Source organism: Cetorhinus maximus, unplaced genomic scaffold (genome assembly GCF_964194155.1).
Source record: "Cetorhinus maximus unplaced genomic scaffold, sCetMax3.hap1.1 HAP1_SCAFFOLD_1625, whole genome shotgun sequence".
Lineage (NCBI taxonomy): Eukaryota > Metazoa > Chordata > Chondrichthyes > Lamniformes > Cetorhinidae > Cetorhinus > Cetorhinus maximus.
The window spans coordinates 55,734-73,234 of NW_027597565.1; the positions used below are offsets into that span (position 1 = coordinate 55,734).

A 17,501-nucleotide genomic window follows, 5' to 3' on the forward strand; every position below is an offset into this window, starting at 1 on the left:
TTCCTCTTGAAAGGCTGTTTGTATACATTATTTCTGGGGGTCTTTTGTCAATCGCTTATTCAATTATCAAGGGATAGATTTTCAGGTTAATCCCTCCTATTTCCATTGGAAATCCTTGAAGTCATTTAGTGGCTCATCACTTTCTAGGGCATCCTGTTAACCTTTACTTAGACAGTTGGTTTACGTTTGGGTCATGAGATTCCTCCCCCATCACCCTCCACTGACCCGATCAAGTGTGTCTTGTTTCAGGGTGTGTGCTGGAGACATGTCCTTGGCAGAGATAACAGGCTTACACTGTCCTGTGTTTGTCAACCCAGGAAGCTTTCTTCATAAGTGAGAGAGAGAGAGAGAGATTCCTACAATCAGTAAATTTCTTTAAAAATTACATGGTTATTGGACAATTATTTCTTCCAGATCTCCCCACCTTGAGAAGGAAATATCCTTACTGACTTTTCACAAACCAATTTCTGGCTAACCCAGTTATTTCTAAGCTAAGAGCTTGTTTTCATAATTTCATGATTACATACCATCAATAACATACTCAAGCTACTAGAATTATCAGAATCAGCAACACAAACCCTTGAGCTGCCAAGAATAAATGTAAAAACTATATCCAGTAAACGTGATAGCTATCAATTTCGATTCATCCTCCCCACCTGCAGAAAATCTCACACAATTCTAAATTATTGGCATGTCGTAAATACATATGGTTCAAACAAAAGTTCCGGTGCAGAATTTAAAGATTTTCCAGCTCATTCTTCACCTGCATTCACCTTGTGGATATTTTCCAACTGATTCTGGACTTTCTTCAATTTAATTTGGCCTTTCTGAAACTCTTTAGAAAGTCTATAGAGATATATTCGTAATTCTCATCATACCCTTCTACAATCACCAGGATATCTCTCACCCCTGGCGTGTCCATGTTCTCTGTCAGCCTATCTGTCCATCGTTCCCTGTAATATGTTAATGTCATTATATACTCCTGGCTTCACTTAGGAATTTCCCCATTCACATTTAACTAAGACTGTTACTTCTCAAGCCTATGACCTCGACCACTGTGATCCTGCTCCTAACACTCCTTGTAAGATTTAGGTCTGGGAGTCACAGATTACCTGAAAAAGGGGGCCGAGCTCAGAAGTGATTTGAAAGTAGTTTATTGAGAAGCAACAGTTTAGATATGATCAAAGAGCTAAATAGACAGGAAAACAGATGACCGGTGACAGGTCAGAATGGTCGACCAGTCCCGGAGGACAAACGGACGCATGATGTCTCAGAGTGAGTGCTGGTCTCTGTAGCTGGTGGCTGCAATCTCCTCTGAACGGTTTACTGGTGTGAGCCAGAGTGTGGGTGCTGGGCTGAAGCCAGTACGAGTCACTTTGAAATCTTTTTGCTCTCGTGAGCCTGTTTTAACCTTCAGACAGACAGTTGGTTTAAATATGGGTCATGAGATTCAATCGCATCAGGGTTAGAAATGTCTTGTTTCAGGAAATGTGCTTGAGACGTCCTTGGCAGAGATAACAGGCCTGTCCTGTGTTTGTCATCCAGTAAGCTGCTATGGAAGCTTCCTTCATAAGAGTGAGCAATTTCTATAATATTCCATAAATTTCTGAAGATTTCATAAGTTTATTAGATGGCGATTTCTTAGTCCATCACTTGGATTGGACTTGTCTCCATTCCTGTGCCAAGGGGATTTCTGTACTAGACAGGAGGGGTAACATTTGGGGACTCTCGATTCTCCAAACCCCATTCCCCTTCTTTCTGGTGGATAATGGATGTGTCACTGTGCTTAATGTGCAAATCAGTAAGAATTGTCAGCAGGGATTAATCAGCACTTTCTAACTGGAGATGTTAATCAGTGGAACCTTTCAGACACTGAATTGTAGAGTTCGTACCAAAGATCAATTTAGGATTGAAGAAAAGTTCATAATCTTGATGTAAACTAATTTCTGATGAATGTCACAGAGTTGTGGGGAAAGATCAGACAGCGGTTCTTAAAGGGACACTGCCGTCCCAAGAACACAATCAGCTATAGATTCAGCATATTAAACTTCAACCCAGTTACAGGGATTATTAACAGCAGCAGAGACAAACCCCAGCTGTCAGAATGAACATGGTTCAATCCTGGATATGGTTAACAGCAGCAATAACATTAGAATCCAGTCCGTGCTGTCACTTGTGATGCCTCACCAGGTGAGAGGAACAAGTGAATCCCTTCCCACAATGGGAGCAGGTGAATGGCCTCTCTCCTGTGTGAACTTGCAGGTGCAGACTGAGATTACTTGAATGCCTGAAACTCTTTCCACAGGAAGTGCAGTTGAATGGTTTCTCCTCAGTGTGAATTCGCTAGTGTGACACCAGGTTGGATGAATTAATAAATCCCTTCCCACACACAGAGCAGATGAATGGCCTCTCCCCAGTGTGAACTCGCTGGTATAATGCTAGGTTGGCTGACTCAGTGAATCCCTTCCCACACACGGAGCAGATGAATGGCCTCTCCCCAGTGTGAACTCGCTGGTGTGAGATGAGGATGGTTGAAAGACTGAAAGTCTTTCCACAATAAGAGCAAATGAATGGCTTTTCCTCACTGTGAACATGCTGGTGCCTCAGAAGGTTGGAAGAATTAATAAATTTCTACCCACACACGGAGCAGGTGAAGGGCCTCTCCCCGGTATGAACTCACTGGTGTAATGCTAGGCTGTATGACTGAGTGAATCCCTTCCCACACTCAGAGCAGGTGAATGGTCTCTCCCCAGTGTGAGTGCGTCGATGAGTTTCCAGCTTGGAGGGGGTAGTGAATGCCTGCCCACAGTCCCCACATTTCCATGGTTTCTCCATGGTATTCGATGATCAGATGAAGCCTTTTTCACAGACAGAACAGTTCCTCCCCACTGTAAATGATGCAATTTTTTTTTCGGCTGTGTAACCGGTTAAAGCTCTTTCCACAGTCAGTGCGCTGGAACACTCTCACTAGTGTGTGCGTGTCTCGGTGTTTTTCCAGTCACACTGATGTTTGAAACCTTTTCCCACGGACAAACATTTCTCCTTACAGATTCAAGGGCTGATGATATTCAGGTCCTGATGAATCCAGTGACTGTCAGATCTTGATGTGATGTTCGATTCAAGTTACGTGTCTACAAATTCTCCCCATGTAATATCATGTAAAAGGGGTTTACACAAATCATCTCTGTCAGTACAGGATAGAAATTCAGAACAGACAATTCTAGTTTCAATAGAACATTTTTTCCCTCTCTTATTCCTCAAAGCAGCAGATCCCCATCCCACACATTATCCCTGGGCTGAAATCCAGACAAAGTGTTGGATAATTCTTTCTGTATCCTTTTAACAAGTTTGTACAACTAGAGAGAACAATATGTTTGATAATTCACTTTATTCATTACTCGTGTTAAAATATTAATCTGAAACAGCCTGACCAACCATACAGAATAAAACATGAGCCTTGTGTCCAGAACTTACTGTGTCGAGATTTAATGAGCAATCGTGAAGGTGGTTTCTCCACCCCTTGTGGCTGCGTCTTCAGTTCCCTCAGCCCCAAGCTCTGCAATTCCCTCCCTACATCTCTCCGTCTCGACCTCACTTTCCTCCTTTAAGGCACTTTTTAAAACTGCCCTCTTTGACCAAGCTTTTGGTCACCTGCCCTCATATCTCCTCATGAGTCTCGGTGTCACACTTTGTTTTATAATTTTCCTGTGAAATGCACTGGGATGGTTTCTGATGCTAAAGGCTCTATATAAATAGAAGTTGTTGTTGTTGACTGTAACCCTGACCTCCTGATTTACAACAACCCATTGACTTCACAACAAACTCTCTCTCTGATTTTTTGCCTCCTGCTGGTTTGCGGCCTCTATAAAGATGCCGGCCGTAAACTCAGGCCTGTCGCCGGGGGAAGCCGCAGCTGTTTCCCCCGCTCGATACAAACGCGGGACCAGAAGCTTCTTATTCAGATTTGGGGCCGACAGGCCTCACTCCAGCTACAGCATCAGCACTGCGCATGCTTCAACTCACAAAGCCCGGTGATTGATGGCAGGTCCGGACCAATAGGAAGAGGGGGCGGTCTGGCGGACGGAGCAGCAGCGACAGGTCCTCCACCAATCGGAGTGAATGAGGGGCGGGGCTGAGCCCGGATCTCCCTCATTGGCTGAAACTCTGCATCATTTTGAAAGCTGATTTGTCACAAATTCCAGCGGGAAACTGGACTTTTTCTTCGCGGTGACAGGCCCGGGGGCAGCGGGCTCACTGGCCGCCATCATGCGAGTGGGAGTCAGGGAGGCGGGGCTTCCTCCCCGGTGACAGGTCCGGGTTACCCGGGCAACCGGCCGCCGCCATCTTGAGCTGAGGGTTTTCCATCCGGGTCTTGAGTGAAGGAATGGACAATAAGCTGGAGTCAGTTTGAAAACTGTTCAGAGGAAGGTCTGAAATCACTCAGAGCAGGTGAACGGCCTCCCCCCAGTGTGAACTCGCTGGTGTCCCAAAAGCGTGCATATCTGATTGAATCTCTTCCCACAGTCGGAGCAGGTGAACAGCCTCTCCCCAGTGTGAATTCTTTGATGCGTCAGCACGTAGGATGACCGAGTGAATCTCTTCCCACACTTGGAGCAGGTGAATGGCCTCTCCCCAGTGTGAACCCGCTCATGTACAGTGAGGTCAGATGATTGGCTGAATTCAATGCAACAGTGAGAGTATCTGAATGGTCTCTTGCCAGTGTGAACACGTTGATGGGACAACAGTTCCCTGGAACTTATACAGCACTTCCCGCAATCTGGACATTTAAAAGGTCTCTTGCCAGTGTGAACTCGCTGGTGCCTCAGCTGGTTTGATGAGTAAGAAAAGTCCTTCCCACACTTGGAGCAGGTGAACGGCCTCTTCCCAGTGTGAACTCATTGATGTGTCAGCAGGTGGGATGACTGAGTGAATCCCTTCCCACACTCAGAGCAGGTGAATGGCCTCTCCCCAGTGTGAATTCGCTGGTGTGTTAGAAGGTAAGATGAGGTAGTAAATCCCTTCCCACACTCTGAACAGGTGAATGGCCTTTCCCCAGTGTGAATGCGCTGATGTACCCTGAGGTCAGATGATCGTCTGAACCCAATCCCACAGTGAGAGCACTTGAACGGTGTCACATCAGTGTGAACACGTTGGTGAGACATCAGTTCCCCAGAGCTTTTGTAGTGCTTCCTGCAGTCTGGGCATTGAAAAGGTCTCTCATCAGTGTGAACTCGCTAGTGTCTCAGCAGGTTGGATGAATGAGCAAATCCCTTCCCACCCTTGGAGCAGGTGAACGGCTTTTCTCCGGTGTGAATGCGCTGGTGTGTCAGAAGGTGGGATGAGGTAATGAATCTCTTCCCACAGTCAGTGCAGGTGAATGGCCTCTCCCCGTTGTGACGACCCTGATGAACTTCTACCTTGAATGGATAATTGTATCCCTTCCCACAGTCCCCAAATCTGCACGGTTTCTCCCCATTCTGACTGCATTTATGTTCTGACAGGCTGGATGAATGGCTGAAGTCTTGTTCACACACAGAGCACATGCACGGTTTCCCCCCATTGTGAACAGTGCTTTTTCCTTCCATGTTCAAAATCTGATGATATTCAGGTTATGATAAATTTTGTGATTGAGGCAGATCTTGATATGATGTGTTTGTGTTTCTCGACTGCAAATCCTTCGACTTCAAATATCCTGTGAATTTGATTTAAAACAGAAAAAATGGAGTGAGAGAGAATCCCAGAAAAGCAAAGGCAGGTTGTGATACTGAGCTGAATTAACCTGGTAATTTGTGGGGCTGGCACTAGGGAAAAGTGACAACGAAAGTTATCAAATTGTCATAAAAACACAATCGGTTCACTAATGTCCTTCAGGGAAAAGAATCAGTCTCTGTCTACACAAGGCTCCAGCATCTATAGAAGGAAAGGGAGAGGTGGGAGAGGCAGTGGGTGATGGAGAGGAATTTTATATATTTACAACTCGACAAGAACTTTGACAGAATCTCACAAACCCTCAACCTCCAGCACCTCGAAGGACCAGGATAGCAGGATTATGAAAATGCTATCACCTCCAAATTCCTCTGCAAGTCACACACCAATGTCTTAGGCTGAGATGATTGGCCTCCAACAACCACAAGCACCTTCCTTAGTATTGGCCATGATTCCAGCCAGATTCCCCCCTCCCAATTCCCATTGATTTCAATTTTACTCGGGCTCCTTGATGCCACACTGGGCCAAGGTAAGTCACTTTCAAATCATCTCTGGAATTTAGCTCTTTTGTTGAGGTCATTAGCAAGTAAGGGGCCAGAATCAGAGGTATGCAGAGTGCCTAATGTCATGGAATGGCACAGCATGGAAGGAGGCCATTCTGCCCATCATGGCCACACTGGATCTTTGAAAGAGCTGTGCACTTTAACACCACAATCTTGCCCTTTCCCAACAGCCCTGCAATTTTTTTCCAATTTGAGTATTTATCCCATTTGAAAGGTATTACTGAATTTGCTTCCACCACCCTATTAGGCAGTGCATTCTGGAGCATAACAAATCACTGCATTATCTCCCTCATGTCACCTCTGGTTCTGATGCCAATTACCTTCAATCTGTGTTATCTGCTCACTGACCCGTCTCACACTGGAAAGTGCTTCTCCTTATTTAGAGGGTATAGGGCTTGAGGAGGTCACAGAGATAGGGAGGGGTGACTCCATGGAGGGAATTGAACAAAAGTATTAGAATTTTAAAGGCTGAAGTCGCCAGACATCTCCCCCAGTACAGAATGTGGATCACTAATTGCATGAAGGATGTTTCTTTAACTCATAAATGTGCAGAAATCTGAATGATTGTCTCTCTAAATATCACAAATGGTTGCATGATCAATGAGGAATTAATCTATATCTTTAACTAACAACAACATGGAACGAGGGAAATGAACGACCTTTAAACACCTGCTCAACTTGGCACAGAAGCATCTGAAACAAAGGCCAGGAACTCCAGGAAGATGGTGGCGTATTGATAATGTCACTGAACTTATAATGCTAAAGCTAATGCTCTGGGGAGATTGGTTCAAATCTCATCAGCACAGCTGGTGCAATTTAACTCCCTTTAATAAAATCTGGAATATAAGGCTGATGTCAGTAACAGTGACCAGATCATTGCAAAATCAATCTGGTTCACTAATGTCCTTTAGAGAAGGAAACCTGTCATCCTTACCTGTTGTGGCCCACATGTGACCCTAAGTTCACAGAAACGTGGTTGACTCCTAACTGCTGCTGCAATGGCCGAGCAAGTCACTCAATTCAAGGCAATTAAGATGGGCAACAAACGCTGGCCTTGCCAGTGATGCCCACACCCCATGAAATAAATAAAAATACTGATAAATGTTAAATAACGTTGTTGATAAAAGAGATACTCCTTTAATTTTTCAGAGATGAATGATTCCCCAGGGGTTCACTCTGACTCTTCTGACTGACTGACTCAGGGTCCAGTCCTCAATCCCCCCGTTTGATGACTGAACTCGCTGCTCCCTTTGCTCCTCCGGCCTCTGAGCTCCTCTTGCTGTTGTTTCCCAGGACAGTCAATGCCCGCTCTCCGACATGACCCTGTCAGATGGAGTTCAGGGGCGCAGAGGGAGAAAAGAAAATGAGGCGGTGAATCTGAGTTGGGAGAAACAAGGAGAGAAACAGGATTCAATGGAGAAACTGAGCGGGGGGCAAGCGCAGCCTCAGGAACAGCGAGTGCGGCTCTCAGAGGCCGAATGAGAGCGGCCGGGCCCGGCGGCCGTGCGGTGATCTCCCCGGGCTGGGGGTCAGGGCTGCCCATTAAAGCGATGCTGCAGCGCCTCCCCCATCCTCGCCGCCGCTTCCCGGTTTCTTCTCCCGTTTCCACCGAGTCCGACTCACAACAAAGGAGCCACCCAGAATGCCCCGCGGCTGACCCGGGGGATCACGCGCACTCTCAGCGCCTGGGGAAAGGCGTGAGTTGGATAGAGCGTTTTCTGGGGCGCGGGGGATTATGGGAGCTGTGGCTGCCATTCGGAACATGGTCCAGTGCAGTAACCAGTAGACCGGGTATAGTGTCTTATAAAAAAGGACATGATCCAGTGTATTATAATCAAGAAGAAGGTCTAGGGCAGTAAGCAGTAGACTGGGTCTCGTGTATTATAAACAGGGTCATGGTTTAATGTAGTATAAGCAGGGATAGGGTCTAGCGCAGTAATCAGTAAACCAGGTCTAATGTATTATAAACAGGGACAGGGTCCAGTGCCGTAATCAGTAAACTGGGTCTAATGTGTTATGAACAGGGGTAAGGTCCCGTGCAATAATCAGTAGACCGAGTATCATGTATTATAAATGTACTTACAAGGCCAGTATTTGATGCCGATCTAGAACAGGGCCTAGTGTGATATAGGTAGATATCATTAGAAACATGATCTATTACAGTAATAATTGAGACACTGTCTAATGAAATATAAACCGAAACAAGATCTATTACAGTAATAACTGAGACAGGGCCTAGTACCCTAGTAACTGTATGACTCTCAATGAATTTTTATTTTGAAACCTGCAATGTGAAGATCCAGACTGGGACAAGGACTCTTCCTCTTCAGGACCTTCCTCCAGAGGGGACAGACTGAGACCTTCTCCAAGGCCGCACCCCATGAGCCCACGTGAGTTTGTGTCTGTTTCTTACCCTGAGATTTAATTGCCTGGTTTTCGGTGGCTCCGGTTAACCAGTTCCTGTTAGGCTGTGGGCCTGGAGTTTCAAAAAGATAGCCCTGGGGTTAAAGTAGCCCGGCCTTGCAATCTAAAACATACATGTTAGCCTCCGGTGTGTGAGGAACTGGAGCCCCACAAGAGAAAGTGAGAAGTCCTAATGTGAAGCTGTCTAAAGTCTTGTTATAATTCAGGGATAATGCATGTGTTTTAGGCTGTGTGATCATCCTGTTGGTCATTTTCTATTCATTTTACGGAGGTTTTGGGTTTAGATTTCTTTCTGTCTCTCTCCAGCTTTCTTTCTCCGTTTATTTCTTCGCTTTGCGCTATTGAAGTCTTGAAGAAATAATGGCAAGTGAATGGAAAGCCTGTTTATGAGATAAACCCACAGCAGGGGAAGTGAGCTGCAGAAGGGGCAGGGAAAGACTTTACACATGGGGAGAGGGGGGCAGGAGTTTGAGAAGGTAGGAATCATAGAGGGGGCTGTTGAAGGGGGAGATTATACAGAGGGGGTGGGAGGCTGCTGTTGATTTCGGAGGGGGGTAATTAGAATGTACATGGGGACAGGGTACTTGCACATGTTTGAAATAGTGAGGGTTCGCAGCTGCATGTTTTAAATGGTGAATGTAAATGAATGAATAGCTGACTGATGATATACCGAAGTCCAGAGAGATACGGGGTGGGTTGGGAGGTGGAGGGTGGTGCTGGAAGGAGTGTAGGGACTGTTTTGATGGTGGGTTGGGTATTATTTGGGGGTTTGAGAGAGAATATTGGAGTGGGCAAATGCGGGGTTAAAAATGGCGCGTGGAATTTGGCGGCCACAACAGAAATGGCAGCGATAAAATGATGCGGAGATGGAATAATCGCCTGCTGATAATCGCAGGGAGGAAAAGAATGGGGGTTGGATAGTTGCGGGAGGGAAAACAAAAGAGTCTAGATTTCGAAAGAGTATTTTGTGGCCCAAATTGTTTACATTGGATAAGATATAACAAAGAACCTCATTAAACAAATATGTTGAAGTCTATTTTTTGAATTGTAAACCAGGGGAGAGCGCGAACGCAGTCCCCCACTACCACAAATTTTGCAGTCGAGTATCCCGCATTTGGGGACATCGCAGGCATCAGCACACCCGAAGTGCAATGGGATAGCCTCGTCCTGGGAGAGGAAATTGCAATTCTTTTCGAGCACAATCACAGTTCTTGGTTTCCGGGAGTGGGATATGAACCCACAACCCTCTGATTCAAAGGCGAGGGTGCTATGAACTGAGCCACAGCTGACACCTCCTCCTGGAGGTGTCTCGTCCTGGGAGAACCTGCATGATCATTGTTTGCTCCCCTGCCAGGTAAGTATTCCCTAACCTCTCACACGCTGCCAGCCGGCATCAAGCACTACCTCTCATAGTCACGTACACTAATTTTTAAAAATCATAACGTCACCCTGTTCATATTTTTCCATTAAACAGCTCAGTTTTTCTCATGTATTGTAGAACATGCTTAACTATCCCTCTAGATGGAGAAAAGATAGCTGATATACTGTCCTCCATTTATATTTGCATAATGCCTTAAAAGGAGACAAACCGCCTTCCTGGGCCACTGGCTGCAATACAGGTATTCGCCAATTAGTGGCGCTGTTCCCTCAATATAAGACACTCGTTAGGCCTCAGTTGGAATATTGTATATAGTTCTGGGCGCCACGCTGTACCTTGCGTGTCCTGCCATCCAGTCATAATTAGCAGATTCTTTCAGATAATATCACCACCTTCAACACCTCTTTGTTCTTTTGTCTGTGACATCTTTTGATTATCTGCTCCTATCGCTGCTTGCTTGTCCCTACAACCACCCCCCCCCCCCCAACCACTTCTCTCCCCCTCCTCCCCACAACTTAAACCAGCTTATATTTCACCCCTCTCCTATTTTTACTTAGTTCTGTTGAAGGGTCATGAGGACTCGAAACGTCAACTTTGTTCTTCTTCGCTGATGCTGCCAGACCTGCTGAGTTTTTCCAGGTAATTCTGTTTTTTGTTTTGAGTTATGAAGATAGTTTGGAGAGGTTGGGACTGTTCTTCTGGAGAGGAGAAGGTGAAGAGGAGATTTGACTGAGGTGTTCAAAATCACGTGGGGGTTCGATAGAGTAAATAGGGAGAAACTCATCGAGGGAACGAGAGGGCACAGATTTAAAGTGATTTGCAAAAGAAGTTACGGGGAGAAGGCGGGAGAATGGGGTTGAGAAACTTATCAGCCATGATTGAATGGCGGAGCAGACTCGATGGGCCGAACGGCCTAATTTCTGCTCCTATGTCTTATGGTCTAAGTAAATGTGATGTGAAAAAAAACTTTCTCACACAGCGACTGGTTCGAGTTGGGAATGCACTGCCTGGAGGTGTGGTGGAGGCAGGTTCAACTGAGGCATTCATGAGGGCAATAGATGATTATTTATATAGAAACAATGTGCAGGGTTACAGGGAAAAGGCAGGAGAGTGGCACCAAGTTACAATGCTCAGAGAGCCGGTGCAGACACGATGGGCCAAATGGCCTCCTTCTGCACCGTAACAATTCTGTGAACTGAGGCAGAGTAACGTGTAATATAAAGAGAGACATGGTCGAGTTTGGTAATAATCAGATAGGGTCTAGTGCAGTAATATCTTGAATATAGCCGATTGTAATATAAGGAGAGATATGGTGCAATGCAGTAATAACTGAGGTAGATCCTAGTATGTTATAAATAGAGGCATTGGCTTAGTGCAGGAATCTGAGACAGTGTTTTCAGTAATGTAATCAGAGATACATTCTACTTTAACATAAATACCGATACAGTCTATTTTAATATAAACAGTAACTCAATCTGTACTTTTGGGAGGTTTTAATTCCTCATTTATCAACAGAAACAGACATAGTAACAAAGTTTCAATTGTGAAACAACTTTATGGAGACAAAGTCAGGACAAGTTTATCAAGTTTCATGTAAACTACAGCAACAAGCTCTGGCAATGATTTACAGTTTAATGTGGGTTATTCTACCTGTGTCAAATCTGTTTCTTCTCTGTTTCTCCTTCTCTTGGCTGCTGGTCTCGGCTTCTTCTCCTCCACATGGCCTTGCTCAGGAGGATCTCTTTCTTGTTGCCTCTTATCCAATTAACCTCTGCCCCATCCCAATCAATATTCATCCCTGTGGTGATCATGCCCTGAGAATGTTTCTCTTAACCAATCAGGTATAGTTCATGTCAGCAATGTTAGCCTTAGTTAATCACCTACATTTTCGTATTCACAGTTCATGTCAGGAATGTTAGCCTTGGTTAATCATGTAATGTTCCGTGTATTCACCATGGTTCTATTTCCTCGTACCTGCAGGCTGCTACATCCTGTTGCCATTTATCTCAGAGAGGCCCCTACATTCCTGCCTTTGGCTCACACAACCAATCTTCAAGAACTTTAGTTTTTAGCTGCAGTAAGTGTTTTAAAGATTGTCATTATTTCCCAGAATCTTTCTCCCGTGGAATTAATTTATATTATGCCCTATTTCTCCATTTTCCTTCCTCACTATAACACAAAAGGGGTTTTAACAGAGTTCAGTGTTAATAATTTTACACCATCTTCTATTGAAGACCTCTGGTTATTCTCTTTCCCACGAGAGAAAACGTTCTCTCTGTTTCCTCTCTATCGAAATCTTTCACAATTTTAAAGACCTCTATTAGGTCACCCTTCAGCCTGCTATTTTTCAGGGGGAAGGGACTCAGTCTGTCAATCCTTTCCTCATATGTATTTCTGGTATCATCCTTGTAAATATTCTCTGCTCCCTCTCCAGGGTCTCTCTATTTGTTTTATAAAATGGTGACCAGAGCTGTACTCATTACTCTCAGTGTGGTCTGACCAGGGTTCCAGGCAGCTTTAGCAGAACTTCCCCACATTCCAATTCCATTCCTCAAGAAATAAAACCTAGTGCTCGATTTGCTCATTTTATGGCCTTGCTCTGAATGATACAATTATACTCAGAGATCTCTTAGTTCCTTTTTTCCACCCAGGCTCACACCTTCCAAGTAATAAATGACCTCCTCATTCTTCTGACCAAAATCTACTACCTCACATTTAACTGTGTTCAACTTCATTTTGTGTGCTCCTGAAATCAAGGGGCTGAGGGCAGTGGTGTGGTGTGGTGCTAATATCACTGCATCAGTAATCCCGAGATTCAGGCTAATCCTCTGGGGGCATGGGTTCAAATCCCATCACAGCAGTTGATGGAGTTTAAATTCAATTAATGAATCTGGAATTGAAAGCTAGTCTCAGTAATCGATAGTTGTAAAAATCCATCTGGTTCACTGATGCCCTTTAGGGAAGGAAATCTACCATCCTTACCTGGTCTGGCCTACATGTGACTCCAAACTCCCACAACAATGTAGTTGACTCTTGTGCTGAGCAACCCATCAGTTCAAGGGCAACAAGGAATGGGCAACAAATACTGGCCTTTCCAGTGACCCCCCACATCCCATGAAAGAACAAAAATAAAATTCTGACCCCTTCAGCTCCCCACACCTACATCACTCCACTATTGGCAGAGGCGCTTTCACCCTGCTGAGGTCCTCGGGGCTTGAATTCCCTCACTAAACCTGTCTCCTTCTTACCTTTTCGACCCAGCTTTTGATTCTCTGTGAAGGGTCTCGGGACATTTTAATCTGTTCAAGGGTAAATCCAAGTTGTTGTTGTCACTGCCTTACATTGGGAGACTCCAGAATGTTACACAAACGCTTGGAAATTTTCAGACTGGAAACATCACTTTCAGTCAGGAACAGGTCGCAGTTTCACACCAATCTCTGATTTAACAGTTTGTTTGGTAAAATATCACCATCTAATAATCTTCATGAGATGTTAAGAAATTCATTGAATATTAATAGAAACAGCTCTCGTACTCTCTGTTACGAAGAAAGCTTCCACAGCGGCTTGCTGGGTGACAAACACAGGACAGGCCTGTTATCTCTACCAAGGACATCTCTCTATCAATGTCCCTGAAACAAGAGATCTCTAACCCTGATCAGGTTGGATCTGATGACCCACATGTAAACCAACTGTCTGAGTGAAGTTTAAACAGGCTCGAGAGGGAACATCATTTTGGACAGTAAAGGTTTTTTCAAACTGATCCATAATGATCTGGCTTCAGATTAACACCAAACACTTGGACTAGATCCAGAAGAATGAGAACAGAAGAGGCTGCCACATCAAGCTGCAGAGATCAGCTTCATCTGTCCGATCATCCAATCCAGGACCAGTAAACCATCCAGAGGAGACTGTCACCTCCAGCCATGGAGATCAGCATCTCCCTGATCCGGGACCAGTAAACCATTCCGAGGAGACTGTCACCTCCAGCCACAGAGATCAGGATTGGTAAACCATTCTCAGCTGTTACAGGTTGTGTATCTTTTCTGAATATTTAACTGATGTATCGTATCTAAATGTTGCCTCTTAATAAAATGCTGAAAAATCACCAATGACTTCAACAGCTCCCTTTTTGGGTAATCTGTGACTTCTGGACTAAAATCTTACACTTTCCAGCATTCACACTTGCTCTTCTTGACTCCAAATACAGTTATAAAGGAGCCTTCTGTTCCATGCCTGGAGCTCTAAACTATGGAAGAGAGTGGCTGGGACACATTTCTTACACACCTCAGGATTAATACAGAGGTTAATACAGTGATTAATACTGGATGTGGCTAACAGTAGCAAAAACAGCAGAATCCAACTCCTGCAGACACTCGTGAATTCTCCGGTGTCTCAGTAGACGTTTTAAGTCAGTGAATCCATTTCCACACTCGGAGCAGGTGAACGGTCTCTCCACAGTGTGAATTTGCTGGTGTCTCAGCAGATCATTGCTGCTTTTGAAGCTCTCCTCACAGTCAGAACATTTAAAGGGTTTCATAGCAGAGTGAATACGCTGGTGTTTCAGCAGGTTGTATGACTGAGTAAATCCCTTCCCACATGCAGAGCAGGTGAACGGCCTCTCCCCAGTGTGAACTCGCTGGTGTACAGTGAGTTCAGATGATCGCCTGAACCCAGTCCCACCGTGAGAGCATCTGAACGGTCTCTCATCTGTGTGAACACGTTGATGGCATATCACTTCCCCAGAACTTTTAAAGCACTTCCCACAGTCTGGGCATTTAAAAGGTCTTTCATTTGTGAGGACTCGCTGGTGTTTCTGCAGGTTAGATGTAGCAGTGAATCCCTTCCCACATGGAGCAGGTGAATGACTTCTCCCCACTGTGAATGTGTTGGTGTCTGAGAAGATATTTTTTGCTTTTAAATTTCTTCTGACAGTCAGAACATTCAAAAGGTCTCTGATCAGTGTGAACATACTGGTGTGTCAGCAGGCTGGACGACTGAGTGAATCCCTTCCCACAATTGGAGCAGGTAAATGGTCTCTCCCCAGTGTGAGCGCGTCGATGAATTTCCAGTTCAGAAGGGTAACTGAAACCCTCCCCACAGTCCCCACATTTCCATGGTTTCTCCATAGTGTGGGTGCCTTTGTGTCTCTCCAGATTGGATGATCAGTTGAAGCCTCATCCACATACAGAATATGTGTGTGGTTTCTCTCCACTGTGAATGGGGTAATGTTTTACAGGTTGTTTAACTGGTTAAGACTCTTTCCACAGTCAATTCACTGGAACATGCTTACATGGGTGTGTGTGTCTTGGTGCTTTTCCAGTCACACTGATGCTTGAAATCTTTTCCCACGGGTAAACAGACAAACATTTCTCCTGCTACACTCAAAGGCGGATAATATTCAGGTCCTGATGAAACAAGTGGCTCTGTCAGATCTTGCTGTGATGTTTGGTTTGAGCTTTCCATTTTCAAATCCTCCCTTTCTGATATGCTGTAAAAGGAGTTTACAAAAGTTAGCGCTGTCAGGAAAGACCAGAAATTCAGAGTGAAAAATTCTAGTTTCTATGAAGCATTTTTTTCTCTCTTGGTTCCCCGAAGGTTTAACACCCTGTTTCACATACGTTCCCCTCTTATCTCCTGATGACTGGGATGCTGAAGTTCCACCAATTCTCTGTTCCCCAACAAGATGGCCAAACATGCACTCCGCTCGCTGAAGCAGCCCACCTTCATAAGATTGTGAGAAATAACAGCAGCAGAGGCCATTCGGCCCATCAAGCCTGCTCAGTGAGATCATGGCTGATTTGATTCTGGCCTTCACGCCACATTTCTCCTCGCACCCATAACCCATGACTGCCTTGTGGATCAAAAATTAATGCAGCTAACTCAGCCTTGAAAATGTGCAATGACCCAGCCTTCACTGATCTCTGGGGAAGTGAAATAAAAACAAAAAACTACTGCGGATGCTGGAAATCCAAAACAAAAACAGAATTACCTGGAAAAACTCAGCAGATCTGGCAGCCTCGGCGGAGAAGAAAAGAGTTGACGTTTCGAGTTCTGTTGAAGGGTCATGAGGACTCGAAACGTCAACTCTTTTCTTCTCCGCCGATGCTGCCAGACCTGCTGAGTTTTTCCAGGTAATTCTGTTTTTGTTCTGGGGAAGTGAATTCCATCTTACAATGCTGCACAGGCCAATGGGTCCCTGAGTCCCCGCCCACTGCCTCTTACCTCACCAAGATGGCCGCCCAAGAGCCCCCTCATTGAACAAGCCCCGCCTTCCTCTCCCAAGATGGTGGCGGCCTGTTGCCCGGGTAGTCGGATTCTCCTTTGCCTTCACCTATCACTGGCCTCCTATCCAGCTTCACCAATCCCACGCCGCACCTCCCCCCCCCCCCCACCGCCCCGCCCTTTAACATATATATTTCACCACATTTCTACTTCTCTTCAATTCTGAAGAAGAGTCATACGGACTCGAAATGTCAACTCTGTCTTTCTCTTCCCAGATGATGTCAGACCTGCCGAGTTTTTCCTGCAATTTTTGTTTTAATAACCCGGGTCTGTCACTGGGGAGGAAGCCCCGCCTCCCGGATCCGCCCCGCCCCGACTCGCAAGATGGCGGCCAGTGAGCCCGCTGTCCTCGGGCCTGTCACCGCGGGGTAAACGCGGGGTTTCGGGCCTCTTATTCGGGGTCTCAGGCCTACCCCAGAAGTTGATCCAGTTCCCAGTCCAGCCGCGGTTTCCATTCCTACCCTGTGCCCACAATCTCCTCCCGCCTCCCAAACCGTCCGCTCCTCCTCACTCTGTCACCATGACTGACACTGAGCATGCTCAGAGCGCACACCCACACTGCACCTGCGCACTGGACTCCTATAGTCATTGATAGGGGACCTTCTGGAGCGCGGGCTGTTCTGGGTAAATAAGCCGCCATTGATAGCTTGAATGCGGGCAGAGAATGTAATGTTTCGGCATCCCAATTAAGGTCAGTTCGAGAGGCACAATACATAAAATAAACACTTTATTATGTGGAAACCCGAATGTCTGGACCCTCCTCCCTGATGTAATCTATGCAATCACCACCACATCCACCCGCAATTTCAGATTGGAAGAAGGTTCAAAGTGATGATCCAACACCGTTATTCATCATTTACACTACGGACCGGGACTTGGGAACAATGAAAATATTGGCAGCTGATGCCAAACAGCATTTCTAACACTGAGGAAGAATGTAACATAATACAAGAAGACATTAGAACACCTGCAGACTGGTCGTTAAGTGGCAAATGAACTTCAACAACGAGGGGATGAATGGCCGACTCCTGCTCATTGCCCATATATTCGTGCAATAAGCAATGATATACCGTGGGAGCAAAAATACAAACATTGCCTAGACCTTAGAGAATAAAAAACTGAATGGTGAAGAAGAGAAATGCAATCTC

General features: G+C 45.5%; 1 protein-coding gene and 2 pseudogenes across 2 annotated transcripts in view; all 3 read right to left on the minus strand.

Moving 5' to 3' along the window:
- LOC144676464 (uncharacterized) overlaps positions 1 to 16,856 on the minus strand; it is a 54,374-nt gene extending 37,518 nt beyond the window's left edge. Inside the window, exon 1 of one of the 2 annotated variants that reach the window (XM_078536879.1) lies at positions 16,815 to 16,856. The gene's annotated coding sequence lies outside the window, so the exon portion shown is untranslated. Of the gene's footprint in view, positions 1 to 16,766 lie in introns of both variants that reach the window. The other variant, XM_078536880.1, reaches the window with a different exon arrangement.
- Positions 2,170 to 13,364, minus strand: LOC144676463 (uncharacterized; annotated as a pseudogene).
- LOC144676466 (U1 spliceosomal RNA) lies at positions 9,747 to 9,883 on the minus strand (annotated as a pseudogene).
- Positions 16,857 to 17,501: the final 645 nt, after the last annotated feature.